This window comes from Monodon monoceros, unplaced genomic scaffold (genome assembly GCF_005190385.1).
Source record: "Monodon monoceros isolate NGI ecotype Baffin Bay Population unplaced genomic scaffold, NGI_Narwhal_1 Super_Scaffold_10, whole genome shotgun sequence".
In the NCBI taxonomy this organism is placed as follows: Eukaryota; Metazoa; Chordata; class Mammalia; order Artiodactyla; family Monodontidae; genus Monodon; species Monodon monoceros.
This window is the reverse complement of record NW_021703766.1, coordinates 44,393,113-44,420,729: the sequence shown is the minus strand read 5'-3', so window position 1 is coordinate 44,420,729 and position 27,617 is coordinate 44,393,113. Positions and strand designations below refer to the sequence as shown.

Here is a 27,617-nt window from a genome sequence, read left to right as displayed (position 1 = left end):
GTGGGATCCTCCCGGACCGGGACACAAACATGTGTCCCTTGCATCGGCAGGCGGATTCTCAACCACTGCGCCACCAGGGAAGCCTGGTACTTATTTTTTACTTAATTTTTTCATAGAAGTCACGTTTAGGACCACAGTTATTTTATGTACCATTGAAAAGGAAAGAAAACATTGAATTAAACTATGACATGTCTCTGATATAAAGATGCATTTCAGTTTCATAGATGTTAAAATGAAAAATATGTCAGAATAATTATTAAATAGAATTTTATTAACTTGGTAGGCCTCTCTCAAATTAAGGACATACATCCTTCTTTATTTTGAGGTAATTTTCATTGATTACTACTATCTCTCCTCAATTAGCTCTATTGTCTTCTGGGACTTATATTAAATGGTTGGAGGAAAATCAGTTTCTATCTTTTATGTCGTTTTGTTCCATATATTGCATCTCTTTGTTACCTTTGGTTTCTTCTGGATTGTATAGCAATTTAATCCCTGGCTTCCTAGTTCACAATTCAACTGTGTGCATTTTGCTTTTCAGCCCATTTATTGAAAGTTTTTTTTTTAACTTTTAAACTTTGAAATAATTATAGATACACAGGGAGTTGCAAGATAGTGCAGAGATAGTCCTGATTATACTTCACCCAGTTTTTAACCAATGCTTACATCTTACATAATTACAGTACAATATCAAAGCCCAGAATTAGACATTGGTACAATGTGTTTATATAGTTATGTCATTTCATCATGTGCATAGATTCATGTAATCACCACTGCAATCAACATACAGAACTATTCCACCCCCACAAAGATGTTTCTGTACCCCTTTATAAATCACACCTGCACCCCACCCCACCATCCCTAATCCCTGGAAACCATTAATCTGCTTCACATCTCTATAATTTCATCATTTCAAGGATGTTATATAAATGGAATTGTGTAGTACATGACCCGTTGAGATTGGCTTCCAGAACTAAACATAATGTTCTTGAGATCTATCTAAATTGTTACATGTATCAATAATTTATTCCTTTTTAATGCTAAGTAGTATTACATGGTATGGAGAACCATTTTTGTTGTTTCCATTTTAGGCTACTACAGATAAAGCTGCTATGAACAATCAGGCACACAATGCTGTGTGGGCAAATTCTTTCATTTCTCTGGGATAAATGTCCAGGAGTACAACTGCTGAGTTATATGGTAAGTTTATATATATATATATATATATATATATATATATATATATATATATATGTATTTTAAAATGAAGTATAGTTGATTTACAGTGCTGTGTTAGTTTCAGGTGTACACCAAAGTGATTCAGTTTGTGTGTGTACATATATATATTCTCTTTCAGATTCCTCTCCACTATGGGTTAGTACAAGATACTGAATATAGTTCCCTGTGCTATACAGTAGGTCCTTGTTTATCTGTTTCATATAGTGTGTATTTGTTAATCCCAAACTCCTAATTTACTCCCCACCCCCGCCATTTATTTTTTAAAGAATTGCCAAACTATTTTCCCAGAGTGGCTGTACCATATTACATTCCCACCAGGAATATGCAAGAGATCCGTTTCTCAACATCCTTGCCAGAATTTATAGTATTGTTGCTATTTTCAATTTTGGATTTTCTAATAGGCATGTGGTGGTTTCTCATTGTGGTTCTAATTTTGCTTTTAGCTAATAGCTGGTGACACCGAATATCATTTCATGTACTCATTTGCCATCCATGAATTCTCTTTGGTGAAATATCTCTTCATGCCTTTTGCCCATTTTCTAAATATAATGTTGTTGTTGTTTTTAACTGCTGAGTTTTGGGCGCATTATATATTCTATTTATGAATTCTCTGTTAGATTATTGTGATTTGTTGGATTTCTGGTTAGGTATGCAAATACTTTCTTCCAGTCTGTAGCCTGTCTTTTCATCTGCTTAACAAGGTTTTAGCCGAGCAAAAGTTTTATATTTTGATAAAGTCTAATTTACCCCTTATTTCTTTTATGATCATGCTTTTGGTGTCATGTGTAATGTGTCACCACCAATTAGGTCAGAAATATTTTCTGTTTTATCTTCTAAAAGTTTTATACTTTTACAATTTATTATCTATTGTAAGCTAAATTTTGTATATGGTGTAATTTTTAGGTAGATTATTTTGCCTATGGATATTCAATTGTTCCAGCACCATTTGTTGAAAAGACTATCCATCTTCCATTGTACTGAGTTACATCTTTGTCAAAAATCCGTTTTCCATACTTGTGTAGGGCTATTTCTTTATCCTCTGTTCTGTTGCATTGACTTTATACCCAACCCCTGCCAATATCATACAGTAGAGTACTATAGCTATGTAATTAGCCTTAAAACTGGGTAGAGGGAGTCTTACCACTTTATTCTTCTTTTTCAGAATTGTATTAGCTACTGCTGTTTGTCTCTCCACATAAATTTTAGAATATTGTATTAAAAACCTTGCTGAGATTTTGATAGGAATTGCATTAAACCTGTATGTCAGTTAGGGGAGAACTGACATTTGACTATGTTGAATTTCCAATCTCTTAACAAGGAATACCTATTTATTTAGATCTTAAATTTCTTATCAGTGTTTTGTACTTATCTGCTTATAAGTTCTGTACTTGTTTTGTTTGATTTGCATCTATGTATTTAATTCTTGACACAGTTGTAAATGGTATTGTATTTTTGTTTCCACATGTTCATTGCTAGTAATAGAAATACAACTGATTTTGCAAGTTGATCTAGTATCTTATGACATTGCTAAAATCACTTATTTCTAGAAGTTCATCTGTAGTAGATTCTGTGGGATTTTCTACATAAATCATCACATCATCTGCAAAAAGAGACAGTTTTAGGCACTCCTTTCTGAGCTGTAATGTTTAAATCCCTATTGTGCCTTATTTCACTGCGTAGGACTTACGGAGTTATGTTGAGTAGCAGTGGTGAGAGTGAACGTCCTTGCCTTGTTCCCAGTCTTATGGGTAAAGCATTCAGTCATTCACCATTACATATGATGGTAACTGTAGATTTCTTGTAGATACTCTTTATCAAGTTGAAGAAGCTACCCAATCATTCCTAGCTTCAGAAAGTTTTTTTTTTTTTAAATCATGAATGGGTTATGAATTTTGTCAAATACATTTTCTACATCAATTGATATGATCAAGTAATTTTCTAGTCTGTTAATATGGCAGATTACATTGATTTTCAAATATTGAACCAGCCTTGCATGTATTGAATGAACCCTACTTGTCATGGTTAATAGTAATTCTTTATATGCTGCTAAATTCTATTAGTATTTTGCTAAGGAGTTTGCAGCTATATTCATGAGAAATATTTGTTGGTAGCTTTCTTTTTTGGACTGTCTGGTTTTGGTGTCAAGTCAATACTGGCTTCATAGAATGAATACTGGCATTTGGTATAAAGTTCTTACTGGCTCCATAAGTGATCCTATGCTTCTCGAAGAGATTGTCTAGAATTGGAGTTGGTTCTTTAAATGTTTGGCAGTTCAACTGATCCTGTGGAAAGCTAAAAAGAAAGGGAAAAAAAAAAGTTCGGTAGAATTCTCTACCAAAATTATCTGAGCCTAGAGATTGTATTTTGGGGAGATTTTAAATTATGAATTCAATTTCCTTAATAGTTATATAGGGCTATTCAAATTATCTATTTCATAATGATTAGTATTCGTTTGTTTTTCATTAAATTGATCCATGTAATAGGATTCATTTATTGTTTTATTTATTATGCCTTGTTATTTATTTGTATAATTCATTCACAGTATCATACTCGTTTCAGGTGTACAGCATAGTGCTTCAGTATTTTTACAGATTATACTCCATTAAAGTTTATTACAAGATAATGGCTATAATCCCCTGTGTATACAATATATCCTTATTGCTTATCTATTTTATGCATAGTAGTTTGTATCTCTTAATCCCATACTCCTAATTTGCCCCTCCCTCTTTCCTCTCCCCTTTGGTACCCTCTAGGTTTTTTTTTGCTTTATCTGTGAGTCAGTCTCTGTTTTACATATACACTAGTTTCTCTTTTTTATTTTAGATTCCACATATAAGTGATATCATAGAGTATTTGTCTTTCACTCTCTGACATTTCACTAAGCATAATATTCCCTAGGTCCATCCATGTTGCTGCAAATGGCAGAATTTCATACATTTTTATGGCTGAATAGTATTCTATTGTGTATATGTAGCATAACTTTTTTTTTTATTAGAGTATAGTTGTTTTACAATGTTGTCTTAGTTTCTTCTGTACAGCGAAGTGGAGTTCCCTGTGCTATACAGCAGGTTTTTGGGTTTTTTTTAATTTTTGAATTTTATTTTATTTATTTTTCTATACAGCAGGCTCTTATGAGTTACCTATTTTATACATATTAATGTATATATGTGAATCCCAGTCTCCCAATTCATCTCCCCCCCACCCTTTCCCCTTGGTGTCCATACATTTTTTCTCTACATCTGTGTCTCTATTTTTGCCTTCAAACCGGTTCATCTGTACCATTTTTCTAGATTCCACATATATGTGTTAATATACAATATTTGGTTTTTTCTTTCTGACTTACTTCACTCTGTATGACAGTCTCCAGGTCCATCCACATCTGTACAAATGACCCAGTTTCATTCCTTTGTATGGCCGAGTAATAGTCCACTGTATATATGTACCACATCTTCTTTATCCATTCCTCTGTTGATGGACATCTTGGTTGTTTCCATGTCCTGGCTATCATAATAGTGCTGCAATAAATATTGGGGTGCATGTGTGTTTTTGAATTATGGTTTTCTCTGGGTATATCCCCAGTTGTGCAATTGCTGGGTCATACAGTAATTCTAGTTTTAGTTTTTTAAGGAACCTCCACAATGTTCTCCATAGTGGCTGTATCAATTTACATTCCCACCAACAGTGCAAGAGGGTTGCCTTTTCTCCACACTCTCTCCAGCATTTATTGTTTGTAGATTTTCTGATGATGCCCATTCTAACAGGTGTGAGGTGATACCTCATTGTAGTTTTGATTTGCTCTTCTCCAATAATTAGTGATGTTGAGCATTTTTTCATGTGTTTGTTGGCCATCTGTATGTCTTCTTTGGAGAAATGTCTACTTAGGTCTTCTGCCCATTTTTTGACTGGGTTGTTGTTGTGATATTGAGCTGCATGAGCTGTTTATATATTTTGGAGGTTAATCCTTTATCCGTTGACTCATTTGCAAATATTTTCTCCCTTTCTGAGGGTTGTCTTTTCATCTTGTTTATAGTTTCCTTTGCTGTGCAAAAGCTTTTACGTTTCATTAGGTCCCATTTGTTTATTTTTGTTTTTATTTCCATTCTAGGAGGTGGGTCAAAAAAGATCTTGCTGTGATTTATATCAAAGAGTGTTCTTCCTATGTTTTCCTCTAAGAGTTTTATAGTGTCCAGTCTTACATTTAGGTCTTTAATCCATTTTGAGGTTTTCTTTGTGTGTATGGTGTTAGGGAGTGTTCTAATTTCATTCTTTTACACGTAGCTGTCCAGTTTTCCAAGCACCACTTATTGAAGAGACTGTCTTTTCTCCATTGTATACCACTGCCTCGTTTGTCATAGATTAGTTCACCACAGGTACGTGGGTTTATCTCTGGGCTTTCTATCCTGTTCCATTGATCTGTATTTCTGTTTTTGTGCCAGTACCACACTGTCTTGATTATTGTAGCTTTGTAGTATAGTCTGAAGTTGGGGAGCCTGATTCCTCCAGGTCAGATTTTTTTTCTCAAGATTTCTTTGGCTGTTTGGGGTCTTTTGTGTCGCCATACAAAGTTTAAGATTTTTCTGTTGTAGTTCTGTGAAAAATACCATTGGTAATTTGATAGGGATTGCATTGAATCTGTAGATTGCTTTGGGTAGTATAGTCATTTTCACAATATTCTTCCAATCCAAGAACATGGTATATTTCTCCATTTGTTTGTATCATCTCTGATTTCTTTCATCAGTGTCTTATAGTTTTCTGAGTACAGGTCTTTTATCTCCTTAGGTAGGTTTATTCCTAGGTATTTTATTCTTTTTCTTGTGATAGTGAATGGGATTGTTTCCTTAATTTCTCTTTCTGATCTTTCATTGTTAGTGTATAGGAATGCAGGAGATTTCTGTGCATTAATTTTGTATCTTGCAACGTTACCAAATTCATTGATTACCTCTAGTAGTTTTCTGGTGGCATCTTTAGGATTCTCTATGTATAGTATCATGTCATCTGCAAACAGTGACAGTTTTACTTCTTCTTTTCTGATTTGGATTCCTTTTATTTCATTTCCTTTTCTGATTGCTATGGCTAGGACTTCCAAAACTATGCTGAATAATAGTGGTGAGAGTGGACATCCTTGTCTTGTTGCTGATCTTAGAGGAAATGCTTTCAGTTTTTTACCATAGAGAATGATGTTTGCTGTGGGTTTGTCATATATGGCCTTTATTATGTTCAGGTAGGTTCCCTCTATGCCCAATTTCTGGAGAGTCTTTTTTTAAATAAATAAAATTATTTGGTTATTTATTTATTTATTTATGGCTGCATTGGGTCTTCATTGCTGCGTGTGGGCTTTCTCTAGCTGTGGCAAGCAGGGGCTACTCTTTGTTGTGGTGCACGGGCTTCTCATTGCAGTGGCTTCTCTTGTTGCAGAGCACGGGCTCTAAGCACACAGGCTTCAGTAGTTGTGGCATTCAGGCTCAGTAGTTGTGGCACATGGGCTTAGTTGCTCCATGGTATGTGGGATCTTCCCGGATCGGGGCTCGGACCCATGTCCCTTTCATTGGCAGGCAGATTCTTAAGCACTGCACCACCAGTGAAGTCCCTCTGGAGAGTTTTTATCATAAATGTGTGTTGAATTTTGTGAAAAGCTTTTTCTGCATCTATTGAGATGATCATATGGTTTTTATTCTTCAATTTGTTAATATGGTGTATCATATTGATTGATTTGTGTATATTGCAGAATACTTGCATCCTTGGGATAAATCCCAATTGATCATGGTGTATGATCCTTTTAATGTGTTGTTGAATTCTGTTTGCTTGTATTTTGTTGAGGATTTTTGCATCTATATTCATCAGTGATATTGGTCTGTAATTTTCTTTTTTTGTAGTATCTTTGTCTGGTTTTGGTATCAGGGTGATGGTAGCCTCGTAGAATGAGTTTGGGAGTGTTCCTTCCTCTGCAGTTTTCTGGAAGAGTTTGAGAAGGATGGGTGTTAGCTCTTCTCTAAATGTGTTATAGAATTCACCTATGAAGCCATCTGGTCCTGGACTTCTGTTTGTTGGAAGATTTTTAATCACAGTTTCAGTTTCGTTACTTGTGATTGGTCTGTTCATATTTTCTATTTCTTCCTGATTCAGTCTTGGCAGGTTGTGCATTTCTAAGAATTTGTCCATTTCTTCCAGGTTGTCCATTTTATTGGCATAGAGTTGCTTGTAGTAGTCTCTTATGATGCTTTGTATTTCTGTGGTGTCCGTTGTAACTTCCTCTTATTCATTTCTAATTTTGTTGATTTGACTCCTCTCCCTCTTTTTCTTAATAAGCCTGGCTAAAATTTTATCAATTTTGTTTATCTTCTCAAAGAACCAGCTTTTAGTTTTATTGATCTTTGCTATTGTTTTGTTTCTATTTCATTTATTTCTGCTCTGATCTTTATGATTTCTTTCCTTCGACTAAGTTTGGGTTTTGTTTGTTCTTCTTTCTCTAGTTCCTTTAGGTGTAAGTTTAGATTGTTTATTTGAGGTGTTTCTTGTTTCTTGAGGTAGGATTGTATTGCTATAAACTTTCCTCTTGGAAATGCTTTTGCTGCATCCCATAGGTTTTGGATTGTCGTGTTTTCATTGTCATTTGTCTCTAGGTATTTATTTCCTCTTTGATTTCTTCAGTGATCTCTTGGATATTTAGTAGCGTATTGTGTAGCCTGCATGTGTTTGTGTTTTTACTTTCTTTTCTCTGTAATTTATTTCTAATCTCATAGCATTGTGGTCAGAAAAGATGCTTGATACAATTTCAATTTTCTTAAATTTACCAAGGCTTGATTTGTGACCCAAGATGTGATTTATCCTGGAGAATGTTCCGTGTGCACTTGAGAAGAAAGTGTAATCTGCTGTTTTCGGATAGAATGTCCCATAAATATCAATTAAATCTATCTGGTCTGTTATGTCATTTAAAGTTTGTGCTTCCTTATTAATTTTCTGTCTGGATGATCTGCCCATTGGTGTAAGTGAGGGTTAAAGTCCCCATTATTGTATTACTGTCGATTTCCTCTTTTATAGCTGTTAGCATTTGCCTTATGTATTGAGGTGCTCCTATGTTGGGTGCATATATATTTATAATTGTTATATCTTCTTCTTGGATTGATCCCTTGATCATTATGTAGCATCCTTTCTTGTCTTTTGTAACATTCTTTATTTTAAAGTCTATTTTATCTGATATGAGTATTGCTACTCCAGCTTTCTTTTGATTTCCATTTGCATGGAATATCTTTTTCCATCCCCTCACTTTCAGTCTGTATGTGTCCCTAGGTCTGAATTGAGTCTCTTGTAGACAGCATATATATGGGTCTTGTTTTTGTATCCATTCAGCAAGTCTGTGTCTTTTGGTTGGAGCATTTAATCCATTTACATTTAAGGTAATTATCGATATGTACCTATTACCATTTTCTTAATTGTTTTGGGTTTGTTTTTGTAGGTCCTTTTCTTCTCTTTGTGTTTCCCACTTAGAGAAATTCCTTTAGCATTTCTTGTAGAGCTGGTTTGGTAGTGCTGAATTCTCTTAGTTTTTGTTTGTAAAGCTTTTGATTTCTCTGCTGAATCTGAATGAGATCCTTGCAGGGTAATCTTGGTTGTAGGTTCTTCCCTTTCATCACTTTAAATATATCTTGCCACTCCCTTCTGGCTTATAGAGTTTCTGCTGAGAAATCAGCTGTTAACCTTATGGGAGTTCCCTTGTATGTTGTTTGTCGTTTTTCTCTTGTTGCTTTTAATAATTTTTCTTTGTCTTTTATTTATCAATTTGATTACTATGTGTCTTGGTGTGTTTCTCCTTGGTTTTATACTGTAGGGGACTCTCTGTGCTTCCTGGACTTGGGTGGCTATTTCCTTTGCCATGTTAGGGAAGTTTTTGACTATAATCTCTTCAAATATTTTCTTGGGTCCTTTCTCTCTCACTCCTCCTTCTGTGACCCCTATAATGTGAATGTTGGTGTGTTTAGTGTTGTCCCAGAGGTCTCTTAGGCTGTCTTCATTTCTTTTCATTGTTTTTTCTTTATTCTGTGGCAGTGATTTCCATTCTGTCTTCCAGGTCACTTATCCTTCTGCCTCAGTTATTCTGCTACTGATTCCTTCCAGTGTATTTTTCATTTCACTTATTGTATTGTTCATCTCTGTTTGTTCTTTAATTCTTCTTGGTCTTTGTGAACCGATTCCTGCATCTTCTCAATCTTTGCCTGCATTCTTTTTCTGAGGTCCTGGATCATCTTCACTATCATTATTCTGAATTTTTTTTCTGAAAGTTTGCCTATCTCCACTTCATTTAGTTGTTTTCTGGGGTTTTATCTTGTTCCTTCATCTGGAACATAGTCCTCTGCCTTTTCATTTTGTCTTTCTTTCTGTGATTATGGTTTTCATTCTGCAGGCTGCAGGATTGTAGTTCTTCTTGTTTCTCCTGTCTGCCTTCTGGTGGATGAGGCTAAGAGGCTTGTGCAAGCTCCCTGATGGGAGGGACTTGTTGGTGTGTAGACCTTGGTGTTGCTCTGGTGGGCAGAACTTAGTAACACTTGAAGCCACTTCTCTGCTGGTGGGTGGGGCTGAGTTCCCTCCCTTTTGGTTGTTTGCCCTGAGGCAACCCAGCACTGGAACCTACAGGCTGTTTGGTGGGGCTAATGGTGTGTGGACTCCACTCCGGGAGGGCTCCCGCCAATGAGTACTTCCCAGAACTTCTGCTGCCAGTGTCCTTGTTCCTGCGGTGAGCCACAGCCACCCCCTGCCTCTGCAGGAGACCCTCCAGCACTAGCACGTAGGTCTGGTTCAGTCTCCTATAGGGTCACTGATCCTTCCGCCAGGTCCTGCTTTGTGTGTGCCCTCCAAGAGTGGAGTCTCTGTTTCCCCCAGTCCTGTCGATGTCCTGCCATCAAATTCCACTGGCCTTCAGAGTCTGATTTCTGGGGATTCCTCCTCCCATTTCCAGACCCCCAGGTTAGGAAACCCTCCATAGGGCTCAGAACTTTCACTCCAGTGGGTGGACTTCTGTGGTATAATTGTTCTCCAGTTTGTGAGTCACCCACCCAGTAATTATGGGATTTCATTTTATTGTGATTGCACCCCTTGTACCATCTCATTGAGGCTTCTCCTTTGTCTTTGGATGTGGGGTATCTTTTATGGTGAGTTCCAGTGTTTTTCTTTTGATAACTGTTCAGCAGTTAGTTGTGATTCCAGTTCTCTCGCAAGAGGGAATGAGCACACGTCCTTCTACTACACCATCTTGAACCAATCTCTACCATAACGTTTTCTTTTTTTAAACATCTTTATTGGAGTATAATTGCTTTACAGTGTTGTGTTAGTTTCTGCTGTATAACAAAGTAAATCCGCTATATGCATATGTATATCCCCATATCCCCTCCCTCTTGCATCTCCCTCCCACCCTCCTTATCCCACCCCTCTAGGTGGTGGCAAAGCACCGAGCTGATCTCCCTGTGCCATGCAGCTGCTTCCACTAGCTATCTATTTTACATTTGGTAGTGTATATATGTCAGTGCTACTCTCTTACTTTGTCCCAGCTTACCCTTCCCCCTCCCCATGTCCTCAAGTCCATTCTCTATGTCTGTGTCTTTATTCCTGTCCTGCCCCTAGGTTCATCAGAACCATTTTTGTTTTTTAGATTCCTTATATATGTGTTAGCAGATGGTATTTGTTTTTCTCTTTCTGACTTACTTCACTCTGTATGACAGACTCTAGGTCCATCCACCTCACTACAAATAACTCAGTTTCGTTTCTTTTCATGGATGACCAATATTCCATTGTATATATGTGCTGCAACTTCTTTATCCATTCATCTGCTGATGGACACTTAGGTTGCTTCCATGTCCTGGCTATTGTAAATAGTGCTGCAATGAACATTGTGGTACATGTCTGTTTTTGAATTATGGTTTTCTCAGGGTATATGCCCAGTAGTGGTATTGCTGGGTCATATGGTAGTTCTATTTTTAGTTTTTTTAAGGAACCTCCATACTGTTCTCCATAGTGGCTGTACCAATTTACATTCCCACCAACAGTGCAAGAGGGTTCCCTTTTCTCCACACCCTCTCCAGCATTTGTTTTCTACCATAACTTCTTTATCCATTCATCTCTTCATGGGCAATTGGGTTGTTTCTATAGCTTGGCTGTTGTAAATAGTGCTGCAGTGAACATTGGGGTGCATGTACTTTTTCTGATTAGTGTTTTTAGTTTTTTCCAAATATATACCAGGGATAGAATTGCTGGATCAGACAGTAGTCTATTTTTAGTTTTTTGAGGAACCTCCATACTGTTCTCCATAGTGGCTGTACCAATTTACATTCCAACCAGCACTGTAGGAGGGTCCCCTTTTCTCCACACTCTCTCCAGCATTTATTTGTAGACTTTTGGATGATAACTATTCTGACCATTGTGAGGTGATATCTCGTTGTTTTTATTGGCATTTCTCTAAGAATTAGTGACGTTGAGCATCTTTTCATGTGCCTGTTGGCCATCTGTATGTCTTCTTGGAAGAAATGTCTATTTAGGTCTTTTGCCCATGTTTTGATTGGGTTGTTTGTTTTTTCATATTGATTTATATGAGCTGTTTGTGTATTTTGGAATATTAACCCCTTGTTGGTTGAATTGCTTGCAAATATTTTCACCCACTCTGTAGGTTGTCCTTTTGTGTTTTTGAAAGTTTCCTTTGCTGTACAAAAGCTTTTAAGTTTAACTAGGTCCCATTTGGTTTCTTTTGCTTTTATTTCTTTTGCCTTGGGAGTCTGATCTAAGAAAATATTGTGATGATTTATGTCAAAACATGTTTTGCCTAGGTTCTCTTCTAGGAGTTTATGGTTTCCGGTCTTACATTTAGGTTCTTGATCCGTTTTGAGTTTATTCTGTATATGTTGTGAGGTAAATGTTCTAATCTCATTGTCCTACATTTAGCTGTCCAGTTTTCCCAGCACAACTAGTTGAAGAGACTGTCTTTTCTCCATTGTATATTCTTGCCTCCTTTGTCATAGATTAATTGACCATAGGTGCATAGGTTTATTTCTGGACTCTCTTCTGCTCCATTGACCTGCATGACTATTTTTGTGCCAATACCATGCTGTTTTTGTTGTTGTTGTTGTTTCTTTTTTTTTTTTACTGACGAATTGTTGATTTACAATGTTGTTAGTTCCAGGTGTAGAGCAAAGTGATTCAGTTATACATATAACATCTTTCAGATTCTTTCCCCTTATAGGTTATTACAAAATATTAAGTATAGTTCCCTGTGCTATACAGTAGACCCGTGTTGGTTATCTGTTTTATATATAGTAGTGTGTACATGTTAATCCGAAACTCCTAATTTATCTCTCCCCCACTTCCCCTTTGGTAACTATAAGTTTTTTTTCTGTATCTGTGGGTATACTTCTGTTTTGTAAATAAGTTCATTTGTATCTTTTTAAAACAATATTTATCTATTTATTTATTGGCTGCCCTGGGTCTTAGTTGCAGTGTGCAGCATATTTGTTGCTGCATGCAAGGTCTTCATTGCAGCATGTGGGATCTTTTAGTTGTGGCATGCAGGGTCTAGTTCCCTGAGCAGGAGTTGAACCTGGACCCCCTGCACTGGGAGCATGGAGTCTTAACCACTGGACCACCAGGGAAGTCCCTGTATTATTTTTTTAATATTCCACATATAAGTGATATCATATGATACTTGCCTTTTCCTGTCTGGCTTACTTTTATTTAGTATGATAATCTCGAGGTCCATCCATTTTGCAGCAAATAGCATTATTTCATTCTTTTTTTATGGCTGAGTAATATTCCATCGTATATATATATCATATCTTCTTTATCCATTCCTCTCTCTCTTTTTAAAATTTATTTTTGGCTGCATTGGGTCTTCGTTGCTGCACACGGGCTTTCTCTAGCTGCAGCAAGTGGAGGCTACTCTTCGTTGTGGTATGCAGGCTTCTCATTGCGGTAGCTTCTCTTGTTGCGGAGCATGGGCTCTAGGTGCGGTGCATGGGTTTCAGGAGTTGTGGCATGCGGGCTCAGTAGTTGTGGCTCACAGGCTCTAGAGTACAGGCTCATTAGTTGTGGGCACACGAGCTTAGTTGCTCTGCAGCATGTGGGATCTTCCCAGACCAGGGCTTGGACCTGTGACCCCTGCATTGGCAGGTGGATTCCTAACCACTGTGCCACCAGGGAAGCCCCCTCCATTCATGTCTTGATGGACATTTAGGTTGCTTCCATGTCTTGGCTATTGCAAATAGTGCTACAGTGAATATCATGCTGTTTTGATTACTGGAGTTTTGTAGTATAGTCTGAAGTCAAGGAAGGTGACACGTCCAGCTTTGTTCTTTTTCTCAGGATTGCTTAGGCAATTCTGGGTCTTTTGTGGTTCCATTTGAATTTTAGGATTATTTGTCCTAGTTCTGTGGAAAATGTCATGGGTATTTTGACAGGGACTGCATTGAATCTGTAGATTGCTTTGGGAAGTATGGCCATTTTAACAATATTAATTCTTCCAAGAATGGTGGTATCTTTCCATTTCTTTGTATCATCTTCAAATTCCTTCATCAGTGTTTTATAGTTTTCAGTGTATAGGTCTTTCACCCCCTTGGTTAAGGTTATTCCTATTTTATTGTTTTTGACACTTTTAAATGGGATTTTTTTCCACTTATATTTCATTATTAAAGAAACACCATAGATTTCTGTATATTAATCTTGTATCCTGCAGCTTTGCTGAATTTATTTATTACTTTTTATATTTTTGGGGTGGGCACTTTGGCATTTTCTATCTAGATTAACATGTTATCTGCAAACGGTGAGTTTTACCTGTTCCTTTCCAATTTGGATACATTTTAGTTCTTCTTCTTATCTGATTGCAGTGGCTAAGATTTCCAACACTATATTAAATTGAAGTGGCAAGAGCGGGTGTCCTTTACTTGTTTCTGAATATTCAGAGGAAAGGTTTTCAGCTTTTCACATTGAGTATTATGTTAATTGTAGGTTTGTCATAAATGGCTTTATTTTACTGAGATATGTTCCATATACACTCTCATGCTTTGACAGGAATTTTTTATAATGAATGGATGTTGAATGCTGTCAAATGGATTTTCTGTGTCTGTTGAGATGATTATGTGATTTTTATTCTTCCTTTTGTTAATGTGGTGTATCATATTGATTGATTTGCTAATGTTGAACCATCCCTGTGACCCTGGAATAAATCAAACTTGATCATAGTGTATGATCCTTTTTATGTACTGTTGGATTTGGTTTGCTAATACGTTTAGGATTTTTGCATCTATATTCATCAAATATATTGACCTGTAATTTCTTTTTTTGTAGTGTCTTTGTCTGGTTTTGGTATCAGGGTAATGGTGGCCTTGTAAAAATGAATTTGGGAGTGTTCCTCTTAAATTTTTTGGAATAGTTTGAGGATAGGTATTAAATTTTCTTTACATGTTTTGTAGAATTCCCCAGTGAAGCCGTCCAGTCCTGGACTTCTGTTTGTAGGGAGTTTTTAAAATTACAGATTCTATTTCACTTCTAGTGATCAGTTTGTTCAAATTACGTTTCTTATTGACTCATTCTTGGCAGGCTCTCTGTTTCTAGAAACTTGACCCTTTCTTCTAGCTTGTCCAATTTGTTGGCATGTAACTGTTCATAGTATTCTGTCATGATTTCTTGTATTTCTGTGGTATTGGTTATTTCTCCTCTTTCACTTCTTATTTTATTTGGATCCTGTCTCTCTTCTTTTTGGTGAGTGTGGCTAAAGGTTTGTCCATTTTTAAAAACTTTACACAGAACCCGTTATTGGTTTTATTGATCTTTTCTATTTTTTTAAAATTTAATTATTTTTGGCTGCATTGGGTCTTCATTGCTGTGCGCAGGCTTTCTCTAGTTGTGGCGAATGGGGGCTACTCTTCATTGCGGTGCGTGGGCTTCTCACTGCGGTGGCTTCTCTTGTTGCAGAGCAAGGCTCCAGGCATGCAGGCTTCAGTAGTTATAGCATGTGGACTCAGTAGTTGTGGCTCACAGGCTCATTAGTTGTGGTGCACAGGCTGTTGCTCCATGGCATGTGGGATCTTCCCAGACCACAGCTCGAACCCATGTCCCCTGCAGGCGGATTCTTAACCACTGTGCCACCAGGGAAGCTTAAAAATCTCTTATTTATTTCCTCTCTGATCTTTATTACTTCCTTTCTTCTGCTGACTTTGGGCATTGTTTGTTCTTTTTCTAATTGTTTTAGGTGGTAGTTTAGGTTGGGTTCTTTTTTTAAGATTCATTTATTATTTATTTTATTTATTTTTGGCTGTGTCGGGTCTTAGTTGTGGCACACGGGATATTTGTCAAGGTATGTGGGATCTTTTGTTGCAGTGTGCGGGCTTCTCTCTAGGTGTGGCATGTGGGTTTTCTCTCTCTAGTTGTGGTGCGCAGGCTCCAGGGTGTGTAGGCCCAGTAGTTTGCGGCACACAGCCTCTGTAGTTGAAGCATGCAAGCTCAGTAGTTGTGGCGTGTGAGCTTAGTTGCCCCATGGCATGTGGGATCTTAGTTCCCTGACGAGGGATCGAACCCATGTCCCCTGCACTGTAAGGTGGATTCATTACCACTGGACCACCAGGGAAGTCCCTAGGTTGTTTTTTTGGGTTTTTATTTTTGAGATTTTGTTCTTATTTCTCGAGGAAGTCCTGTATCATTATGAACTTCCCTCCTAGAACTGTTTTTGGTGCATCATAGATTTGGTAATGTTGTGTTTTCATTTTCTTTTGCCACAAGTTTTCTGATTTCTTTGATTTCATCATTGATCCATTGGTTTTAAAGTAGCATGTTGTTTAGTCTCTATGTTTTCCTCCTTTTCCTGTTTTCTTTCTGTCGGTGATTTCTAGTTTCAAACGTTGTGGTCAGAAAAGATGCTTGAAATAATTTCTGTCCTCTTCTTTGCTAAGGCTTTGTGACCTAGTATGTGGTCTATCCTAGAAAACATTCCATGGGTGCTTGAAAAGAATGTGTATTCTGTTTGTTTTGGATGTAGTGTCCTGTAGATATCAATGAAGTACAACTGGTGTCATTTGGGATCTCTCTTGCCTTATTTATTTTCTGTCTGTATGATCCACCCATTGATGTTAGTGGGGTGTTAAAGTCTCATAATACTGCATTGTCAGTTTCTTCCTCTATGTCTGTATTTGCTGTATATATTTAGGTGTTCCTGTTTTGAGTATGTACATGTTAACAAATGTAATATCCTCCTCTTCTATTTATCCCTATATCATTATGTAATGCCTTTGTCTTTCTTTATGGCCTTTATTTTGTTTGATATGGGTATTGCTACCCCCTTTTTCTTTTCTATTTGCATGACATATCTTTATCCATCCCCTTACTTTCAGTCTGTGTCTTTTGCCAGCATATTGTCTTTAGGCAGCATATTGCAGGTTCTTTTTCTTTTTCCCCCAATCTGCCACTCTATGTCTTTTGATTGGAGCATTTAGTCCAATGATGTTTAAAGTAATTATTGATAGGTGTATATTTATTGCCATTTAATCCTTGTTTTGCAGTTGTTTTTGTAGTCCTTTTTTTTTTTCTGATGATTTTCTTTTGTGATATGCTTGAGTTCCTTTCTTTTTATATTTTGTGAATCTATTGTAGGTTTTTGCTTTGTAGTTACTGTGGAGTTCAAGTATGCTGACCCATAACTATATCTACTTGCTTTAAAATGATAATCATTCAAGTTAGTCATGTTCTAAAAGATATACATTTTTATATTTCCCTCCTCCTTTATTTTGATGTTCCCTTTTATATCTTCATGTTTATCCTTTTACTGTTTATTGTAGTTATCACTTTTACAATTCTAAAAATTTATTTTTAATCTACATACTGGGTTATTTAAGTAATCTTCAATCCTTAATATATATTTGCCTTTCCTATTGTGACTTCCCCTTTCCTATAGATTCTAGGTAGCAGTATTGGGAGTGTGGGCTGTTGTAGTCAAGACTGCTGCTGAGCTGGGGAATGAGGCATGGGACCAGGGTAAATTAAAATACCACAAAGCTCTGAGATTCACTTGGTTATTTTTTCTTTTCCATTATGGTTTATTACAGGATATTGAATATAGTTCTTTGTGCTATATAGTAGGAACTTGTTTATGCATTCTATATATAATAGTTTGCATGTGCTAATCCCAAACTCTCAATCCATCCCTCCCCCACCCCACCCCACCCCACCCACTTGGCAACCATAAGTCTGTTCTCTATATCTTTGAGTCTGTTTCTCTTTCATAGATAAGTTCATTTGTGTTATATTTTAGACTACATATGTAAGTGATATCATATGGTATTTGTCTTTCTTCACTTATTATGATAACACTTGTTTTTTTCTTGATTCAGAAGTTCTCTGAATGCTGTACGCTTTTGATTAGTTACCAGATTTTTGAAAAAGTTGATTCTGTTTTTGCCAGTCTATTAATTACTTTTGTGGTTGGATGGACTGTAGTTTCCTACTCTGCTATTTTTCTGTTTAGAGTATTTGTGGGGTCTCTTATATAGTTTTTTAAGAGTTGTTCTAGGCATGACATAATATATACAGTTGTCCCCTGGTACAGTGTATTAGTGCCTGGACCCACTGCATATACCAAAATCCACAGATGCCCAATTCCCTACTTACATAAAATGGTGTAGTACTTGCATATAAACTACACACATGCTTGTATACTGTAAATTATCTCTAGACTACCTATAATACTTAATAAAATATAAATGTTATGTAAATAGTTGGGAATACAATGTAAATGCTATGTAAATAGTTGCCAGCATGTGGCAAATTTAAGTTTACCTTTTTGGAACTTTCTGGAATTTTTTTTTCAACCTGTGGATATGGAACCCACAGACATGGAGGGCCAGCTGTACATACTGAAGTATAATGGTTCAACATTTATCCACTGTAAGTGTAGAAACCTTACTTTCCTTTCTTCTCTCTCATTTCTAATTGACTTGAAGATTTCTTGAAGACCATATTAGACAGTGTTATGATTTTTGTTTAAACTGTCAAACATAATTAAGGAAAGGAAAGTCTATTTTACCCACAGTTTTGCTCTTATGGTGTTCTGTCTACCTTCCTTGTTTTCCACGATTCTTTAATGTTTCATTTTTGTTTACAGGTATTTCTTTAGGCATTCTTTGGGGACAGTTTTGTTGGCAACAAATCCTGGAAGTCATTCTTTGAGGGTATGCCTGTTGTTAAAAATCATTTTCATCTGAGGCTGTTCTTGATTTCTCATTTCCTGAACAATATTTTCATTGGTTATGGAAGGTCAGGCTCCCGATTTAGGCACCATTGACATTGTACTGGTAGTGGAGGGGCCCATTAAATGCTGGACTTCATACTCAACTTTTTCTGACACAATCTGGTAGGGACATTGGGGATACTTTTTTGCAACCAAATAAAGGTCAGAGGGCTAGAGTCTCCATTTGGCGTCTGGTGTCAGTGGTGGGGATAGGGCCACAGATTTTTTGGTGGTGTTTGCCTGAAGTAGAGCAGTTGTTTAAAAGTTTCATGTTGTTATGCTGTCCTTTCCTGTTTCTCTGGTTGGAGAGAACAGGCTTTTCTTGAGACTTGTTTTCAGTCTCTGCACATTAGCATTTCAATTACCAGCTTCTTTAGCTCCAAGTTTGGGATAAAAATGAAACCTGTGGAACTCACCCCATGTTGCTCCTTAGGTCCTGTGGTCCCTAGCTTCTCTTCATCTTTGAGAGTCATCTTGTATGTTTTATATATAATGTCCAGAGTTTTGAGTTGTATTTAGCAGGAAGAACAGGGAAAAGGACATGTATTCCATCTTTTTAGAAACAGAAGTCCCTCTACTGAGTTACTTTCACAAAAACATTTAAATAACTTGTGTAATCTCTAGTAGATCCTGTTTTGGGGATATAGTATATATGTTCACATCATTTTGAGGATGCTATTCATACTTAAAAGTCCTGTTCTGTTTATTCTACTGGTAGTATTTCCAGTTGGTTAGCTTTGTTTCTCTATTATATGAGAATCTACTTTTATCAAATGTTTGGTATTCTGACATATACTCAGTTTTACACTTGAGGATCCTTTTGATGTAATCTGCCTCAGGGCAGGACTAGGATGTGCTGCCTTGATTTGTACTCTGATTTGTTTTTAGAGAGAGACAGGCTAGCAGGAGGGCTACTGTGGTACAAAATTCCTTGCCAGCTAGTCCTAAGTATAGGGATGCTCCTGTTTTTTCCAGAATAATACCAATCAGTAGCCTCTCACATTCTCCCAGAAGCACACAATAGTACTTACTAACTAGTTTAAGAAAGGGTGATATGCTAGGTGAAATTACTTCTCCCAGCAATCTCACTGTTGCCATTGTCTCCACTCATGCTCCTTGTGACAAACCCTAGACATAGATCACATTATGCCACACTTACTTTTTAAATTGTGGTGTATATTCTCTCGTGTTCTGGTCTTAGATCATCTGGTTTCCTTAGATGATCTAATGCCAAGTACTTCAGGTATTCTCTGATATTCACCAGAAGTTATTTAGATTTTCAGGAGCTGCCTGTATGTGGTATGTATTGTATGTATAATAGTCCCAGCACCATTTATTAAAATCTAAACAAAAACATTGAAGTGCCTTTGTTTTGGCGGTTGTTTTCAAGAAACTCTTATAAAGAATTAAATTTAAATCCTTATGTCTAGAGTGTGTATAGGCATGTGTATATACATACAATACATTCCATCAAATATAAAATGTTTTGATACTGGAACACTGTTGATCTTACCAGAAAATACCAATGAAAGCTTTTCATACACATAAAAATCTTGGTTGGTATTTACTTGAAAGTAATTACAGGATGCCACTGATTGTTAAATTGTATCACCTTCAAAATGTTAAAATGAGAGAGCACTTTTTCATTTTGAGAAATCAGGACAATATCAGTGATAGTAAGGCTAAGAGAATGAATCTAGAAAATAAAAGAGAATTAATCAAGTTCTGTTTTCAATCATTTAAGCTAGATATGTACATAATTAGAAATTTCCAATGCTGGTTTATTTCAAATAAATGAGAATTTACTGCATAATGCTTTTATATCATTTTGCTGACAAATATTCTATTTAGCTTTTTGCCTTTTCTGTTTAATTAGAACTCATCTAGATTTTGCCTTTTAATAACTACTCTCTAGTTTTGTCATCTGGATTACATCAGTCATGCAGCATGAACTGGGAAAATTCTGTTAAGGATTATTGAAATTTTTATCCAAGGAGCTAACAGATTGTAAGTGCTGGCTTATAAAAAGGAGCTTTTTTGCTAAATTTAACTTTCCCACTCATTAATGGTCTTTTCAGGCTTGATTATGTTTTATCAATTTCAATAAAGTTCACTTTCTAGACAATAATTAACTGGAATTTTGTATATATTGAAATAAATTTACATAGTATTTCCTCACAAAGAACAACATCAGTATCTGTGTTAATAATATCCCTCTTGTTATTCATGCTGCTATAATTGTGTCATTTTTCTTTTCTTTTATCAAATTTGGAAAAATTGGGTAAGTCTATGAGTGTTTTTTAAAATTAATTTCTAGTTTAAATTGTATTAACTACTTCCTTCTGTTAGCATTCGTTTTATTTTGTAATTTAAAAAATTTTTCACTTGACTGCTTATTTTTTTCAAGTTTTATCAAGTGCCTAATATATGAGAAAGACACTAGAATAGGTGCTGAGGTGGGAGATAACAAAAAGTCCCATCCCTTAATTTTAGTTTCCTGTATGCATCGAAGGATGTTAATTTCACACTGAGTAGAGGTTTGGCTACATCTCACAAATTTTGAAATACAAACATTTCAGTACCAGTCCTCTCTGAATGGGTTATAATTTAAAATTTGACTTTCAGTTTAATCTATTACTTGTTTTATACATATAGATTTATACATATACATTTCCAAGAGGAGGTGCAAATTATTACCCAATTACTTACTAATTGCAAAAAAATAAGCTAGTTTTATAATGAGAGATCTGGCAGTCACAGATACCTGTGAAGTGTTCTTGCTAAAAATGTTTAACAAGAGGCAAATCAAGCTTCTACTTAAGTTCCAATTTAGAAACAGTGTAACAAGATGAACAACATTATGAGGAAATAAATTTGACAAACCAAGAACTTAAGACATTCTAAGACAACTGTGATGGATTCTTCAAAAAAACCTAACCATGAAACAAAGATGGGGGAGTGCTGTTCAGTTTAAAAGTGACACAACCACTAACAAGTATGAGTCTGGAGAGTGAATCCTTGTTAAAAGATATTCTTGAGAATATTAGGGAAAATTAAATATGGACTGAATATTAGAATGTATAGAATTAATTTTTAAGGTATGATTATAATATTTTGGTAATATCCTAACTTCTAGGATACAAACTGATTTATTGAGGGTAAAGTGATACAATGTTTACAATTTATTCTTAAATGCTACAGCAAAAATTATATTTTATAGAAAAATGAAGCAAATATACAAAGTGTAAATTTTCAAATCTAGGTGAAGGGTAAATGGATGTTCATTACAGAATGCGTTCTATGTTTTTGTCAGAAATTTTTCATAATAAAGTTAGTAAATATTTTCTAGGCAGTTTGCTCTTTGTTATCCTTTTAACTTCTATATTATTGGTAAAATCCTTCACACCATTCCCTGATGTTTCACCAGCTATATTCTTAATATTCTCACACTCATTAAATCCTTAGGGTTACTTTTCAGCTCTAATTTTCTGGTAGAACTTAAGCAATGAAGTCTGCATTTGATCTTTACATGTTCTTTATATTCTTATGGATTTTATCAAAGATGAATTTCCTGAAATACAATAAGTGATGAATGGCTTTCTAAATTTGTTACCTTCATTATGTCTTTATATTAAGAAACTCACTAAGTATAATGTTGATAATAATAAAAATTATCATATCTATTTTTCATTCAAAGGAGTTTTTTGGCCAGGTAGTTTTTGCAAAATTGTACATGTTATAAACTATCAACCACACTTTTAGGTGGGTACCATTTTATAAATGACACCCAGAAGGGTAAATGTGTTGCCCACTATCACACAGATAGATAGTAAAGGCAATGATGATAAGTATATGTCATTGATTAAAAACTTCCCCACAATTATTTTGATGACAAATTGAAATTATAATAGAGTATTCATAGTTCAGGCATACAAAAATGTAATCTGGCAGACACTGAGGATCTGGTCTGAGACACATTCATGCATCACTGAGAACTTGAATTTTCTCTGAATTGTATTAAACTCAAGGACAGCACCAGCTGTTTTCAAAACAGTATTTGCTAGCAGCTGCTAGTTGCAACCTTGTAGTTTAAAAGTCTCCCACCCCCGACACAATTATGTAATCATTGTGAACCCCAAAGCATCCTTGTTTAACAAGCACCCTTACCTCTTGCCAGCTCACATCCTAATTCTTGACAATTTATGTAACTTTGCAGTTTTTTACCTTTTTAAGCCTACGCCATTTTATAGTCCAGCAGAACACAATTCGAGTGGGTTGTGTTTCTTGGGCTGCAGTTCTAACAAACCCCAAATAAAAGCGCTTTTTTCCTTTTTTTCTTCAACCAGGTCTCTGTTCTTGGAATTCTTGGTTAACAGTTACATTAACAGGTTTATTTCCTAATACGAACTTCCTAAAATTTAAGAAGGATTGAGAGGTATTAGAAGGCTGTTACACACTTATTAAATTAACATGTCTGGAAAGAGTCACATTCACAGAATTTCTTTCTGGCATGAATATTTTGCTATTCTGTAAACAGAAAATGACATGGAAAGGCTCTCCTATATTCCGTTACATTATGAATTCTCTGATGCCAATAAAGATGTGAATGTTGTCTAAAGACCTTCCTACATAACTTAGAGGGTTTCTCAACAGTATGAAAACTCTGATGTTCAGTAAAGTATGAATTAAGTCTAAAGGCCTTCCCACATTCTTTACACTCACAGGATTTCTCACCAATATGAATTCTTTGATATGGTCTAAGGTCTCCACTATGACTAAAGGCCTTTCCACATTCCTTACATTCATAGGGTTTTATAGCCGTATGAATTTTCTGCTGTTGAGTCAACTGTCCACATCAACTAAAGGCCTTATCACATTCTTTACATACATAGAGTTTTAAACCAGAATGAATTCTCAGATGTTCTTTTAGATCTGTTCTATGAATAAAGGCCTTTCCACGTTCTTTACATTCATAGGGCTTTTCACCAGTGTGAATTATCTGATGCTCAGTAAAATAGAAACTAAATTTAAAGGCCTTCCCGCATTCTATACATTTGTAGGGTTTCACATCAGTATGAATTTTCTTATGTACACTAGCTTGAGAATATACTCCCACAAGTCTTCCCACATTCCTTACATTCATATGATTTCTTACCAGTATGCATTCTATGACGTACTCTAAGGTTGTCATTACAACTAAAAGCCTTCCCACATACCTTACAGTGGAAAGGTTTTATACCAGTATGAACTGTTTTATGTCAATTAAACTGTTCACACACACTAAAGGTTTTTTCATATTGCTTACATTCATAAGGTTTCTTACCTGTATGTATTCTTCTCTGTTCAGTGAGGTAAAAATCAAGTCTAAAGGCCTTCCCACATGCCTTAACATTCACAGGGCTTCTTGCCTGTATGAATTTTCTCCTGACAGGTAAGTTGACCACATGCACTAAAAGTTTTCCCACATTCCTTACATTCAGAGGGTTTCTTGCCTGTATGAATTTTCTGATGCTGTGTAAGGAAAAAAACAAGTAGAAAAGCTTTTCCACAATCTTGACATTCATAGGGTTTCTCACCAGTATGAAATCTCTGGTGCAGAGTAAGCTGATAGCTACAACTAAAGACCTTCCCATATACATTACATTCATAGTTTCTCACCAGTAAGAATTTTCTGATGTACACTTAGACACTTTTTTTTTTGGCCACACTGCGTGGCTTGCGGGATCCTAGTTCCCCGACCAGGGATTGAACCTGGGCCGACGGCAGTGAAAGCACCAAGTCCTAACCACTGGACAGCTAGGGAACTCCCGATAGACACTATTAAAGGTATTCTCACATTCTTTACAATCAAAAGTTTATCACCAGAATGAATTTTCTCATGTTGAACAAAATTTGAGCCACAACTAAAGGGTTTTCCACATTCCCTATATTCATAAAGTTTCTGACTATTATGAATTCTCTGATTCAGAGTAAAAGATGAATGTTTTCTACATGTTGGCATGTTATAGATGATTTTCATTTAACTGAAATATCTATCTCGAGGTCCCTGTTGACCCTCAAACTCACTTTTGCTCTGCCACTCATTTCTCAAAATAGATCCTTTAAGACAAGGAGTTTTACTTCCTCCTATTATCTTCCATCGGGATAAACTGATTTCATAAATATCCTCTGGAGATAACTTCTTGGTCTTATACCTGGAGAGTAAACCTAAAAGAAAACAAAAAAGCAAACAAAGATAACTTTCTAGCAGCCAGCAAAACATACAGTTTCTATCTTAAAAATAGGATACAAAATGAAAACAATTCTTGAAAAGAAATAAATGGCTTAAAGAACTTTCAATATAATAAGGTAGTTTTAAGTCAAAACAATATGAGCTGAGAGAATAATGAGAGATTATGTAAGATTTTGGTGTCAATCAGAATAATCTGGAGAGCTTCTTACAAGTACAGCTGTTTGGGTACCACCCCAGACCAAGGTGAATCAAATCTAAAGGAGTAATTGGGCATCTACATGTTTAATAACTTCACAAGATGATTCCAATATAAATCAAAGTTTAGGAGTTCCCATTTAATAATATTAATCATTTCCTTTACTCTTAGAATAAAATCCAAACATGTTACCATAGAATATAATATGGCCTTTGCTTACCTAAAGACTTCTCTGGAAGAAACTGTCCTCTTTACTCTCTTAGGACACTTGCTACTGTTCAGCTCCTAGATTATGCCCACAACCTTTCCATTTCATACAGCTTTTTACAGGCTATTTCATCTCCTAAGGATCACCTCTCCTGGGCTCAATGAAAGGCTGACTATTCATCCTTTCATCTTAGGTTAAACATTTCTTGCAAAGAAATGCTTGCCCTGCTGACTGTAAGTAGATCCACGTTTATTCTCAATCACAACATCATGATTCTTTTCTTCATGTCACAGTTTTCAACATATATACATTAATTTTCGCTTTGCTTTGCTGTTTCTGATTCCCAAACCATCCCAAAGGAAGATATAATTCCTATTTCATTCAAAATAAATAAATTCACCGGGACATAGCAGGTGTTAAATGATTAACTTTAGAATAAAATGATAACTGTCAAACTATGATACTAGAAGAGAATATTACAAAGTCACTGTAATGCAGTTGAATATCATAATTATCACTTAAATAATTTCACAACACTCAAAAGACATTTCTCCCTACCTCTAATCTCTCATACCTTACTGCAGTGATTAAGTGCACTTTTTCCTACTTTACTTCCTATATATATAGGAACTAAAGGAAATTCAAGGTAGCTCAGCCAAATGTGTAAAAGGAAAAAGGTCCTTGTTTTACCTAATAATTCTTTAAGCAGTTATCCAATCAAACAGAGATGTCTCCACCAATACTGTTCATTCCCTGCTGTGCATAGAGATGTGTATAATTAACATATATTCAGTTGAGTTTCACTATTATTCAACCCTCCTAGATGCTCAGTCTGCTTACTTCATAACATTTCACAGATTTTCCTTCTATCCCCTTACATCTAGAACCAACCATTCTTATTCTTTATGGAAAAGTATCTGAATGATTTTTAGATATTATAACAGTTATGTATCATATTGAACAGTTATTTAAAAACTGAACAAGGAGACTATAATTTTGGAGAGAGCAGAGTAAGTGAATGGTATGAGGAAATTGGGGAAACTAGGAGTGTCAGGGAATCTATTAAAAAGGATATTTGGGATAAAACCTAGAGGGTGGCAATCTAGATAAGAGCCTACGAAAAATCTAAATAGTGGATGTAAGGTTCAATTTGAAATGAATGGAGAAGAAATTTTCTGTGATTACAATATAAGTATAAAAATGGAGGGAGTTTGAAACAATCTCTGAATATAACACAATAAAAATTTAAATAATAACAGCAAAAAATTAAAAGCTTTTCTATTTGTAAACAATGTACTTAACTAAGCAACTGTTGTTTCAATGAGGAAATACAAATTAAAATATCACGGACTTCCCTGGTGGTCCAGTGGGTAAGACTCTGTGATCCCAATGCAGGGGGCCTGGGTTCGATCCCTGGTTGGGGAACTAGATCCTGCATGCATGCCACAACTAAGAGTTTGCATGCCGCAACGAAGATCCTGTGTGCCACAACTAAGACCCGGCACAGCCTAAATAAATAAATATTAAAAACAATTAAAATATCAGACTTTCTAGAAAATTTTGATGACAAAAATAACATCAGAATGGATGGCATACCAATTTAGTGCTCAGAAAAAAAGTCAAAGACTTAAATGGTTATATTAACCTAAATATAAGACTGAACTAAGCACCCTACAAAAAGATAAAAAAGGAATGTAAGCTGAAGTAAAGCAAAAGAAAGGAATAAAGACAAAATGTAATGAGTCAAAAAATACAAAAAGATGGGGTAAACAAATAAAATAGCTGATTCTTAAAAACAAATCAGTAAGAGAAATAAATTCTTGGCCTACCTAATAAAGAAAAAAGAGGAAGAGAAAACTTTTAAATGACAAAGGGGAAATGTCTAAAAGAATATATTTTTTTAATTATGCAAGATTATTTTGTAAATAAATTTTAATCTATATGTGAAAGAGTTTTATTTTTGTTTTTTGTTTTTTTTTTAGAAAAAGAACTGATCAAAACCAACTCTAAAAAAGATAAAGTGTTGGGCTTCCCTGGTGGCACAGTGGTTGAGAGTCCACCTGCCGATGCAGGGGACACGGGTTCGTGCCCCGGTTCGGGAAGATCCCACATGCTGCGGAGCAGCTAGGCCCGTGAGCCATGGCTGCTGAGCCTGCACGTCCAGAGCCTGTGCTCCGCAACGGGAGAGGCCACAACAGTGAGAGGCCCACGTACCGCAAAAAAAAAATAATAATAAAGTGTAAATAGACCAACTTCTCTTGAAGAAACAGAGAAGCCTGTCAACGAATTATTCCCCAGGAAAGGTAACAGTAATGCACATTCCTATCATCCAAACTGTGGTCTTTAAGTATTATTCCCTACTAACATCAACCTGAGCTCTTTGGAGAATTTGCAGATTCCTAATCTAAAGCAAGGAAGGTATGTGTGTCCATGATTTCCTGTGCCAAAAAGTAAGGAAGATTGCACAGATTAGTGAGTGATGTCAAAATAACAT

General features: G+C 35.9%; 2 long non-coding RNA genes across 3 annotated transcripts in view; one reads left to right on the top strand and one right to left on the bottom strand.

Moving 5' to 3' along the window:
- The first annotated feature begins 68 nt into the window (after positions 1 to 68).
- On the top strand, positions 69 to 27,246 carry LOC114889546. The gene is made up of 3 exons (XR_003792055.1): positions 69 to 86; positions 1,092 to 1,200; positions 27,106 to 27,246. It is a non-coding gene; the product is annotated as an uncharacterized LOC114889546 (long non-coding RNA).
- LOC114889520 overlaps positions 17,509 to 27,617 on the bottom strand; it is a 38,639-nt gene continuing 28,530 nt past the window's right edge. Inside the window, exons 1-4 of one of the 2 annotated variants that reach the window (XR_003792051.1) lie at positions 25,814 to 26,435; positions 24,554 to 24,694; positions 23,811 to 23,998; positions 17,509 to 22,898 (exon numbers count right to left, since the gene is read on the bottom strand). This is a non-coding gene — a long non-coding RNA (uncharacterized LOC114889520). Of the gene's footprint in view, positions 22,899 to 23,810; positions 23,999 to 24,553; positions 24,695 to 25,813; positions 26,436 to 27,617 lie in introns of those variants that run through there. The other variant, XR_003792050.1, reaches the window with a different exon arrangement.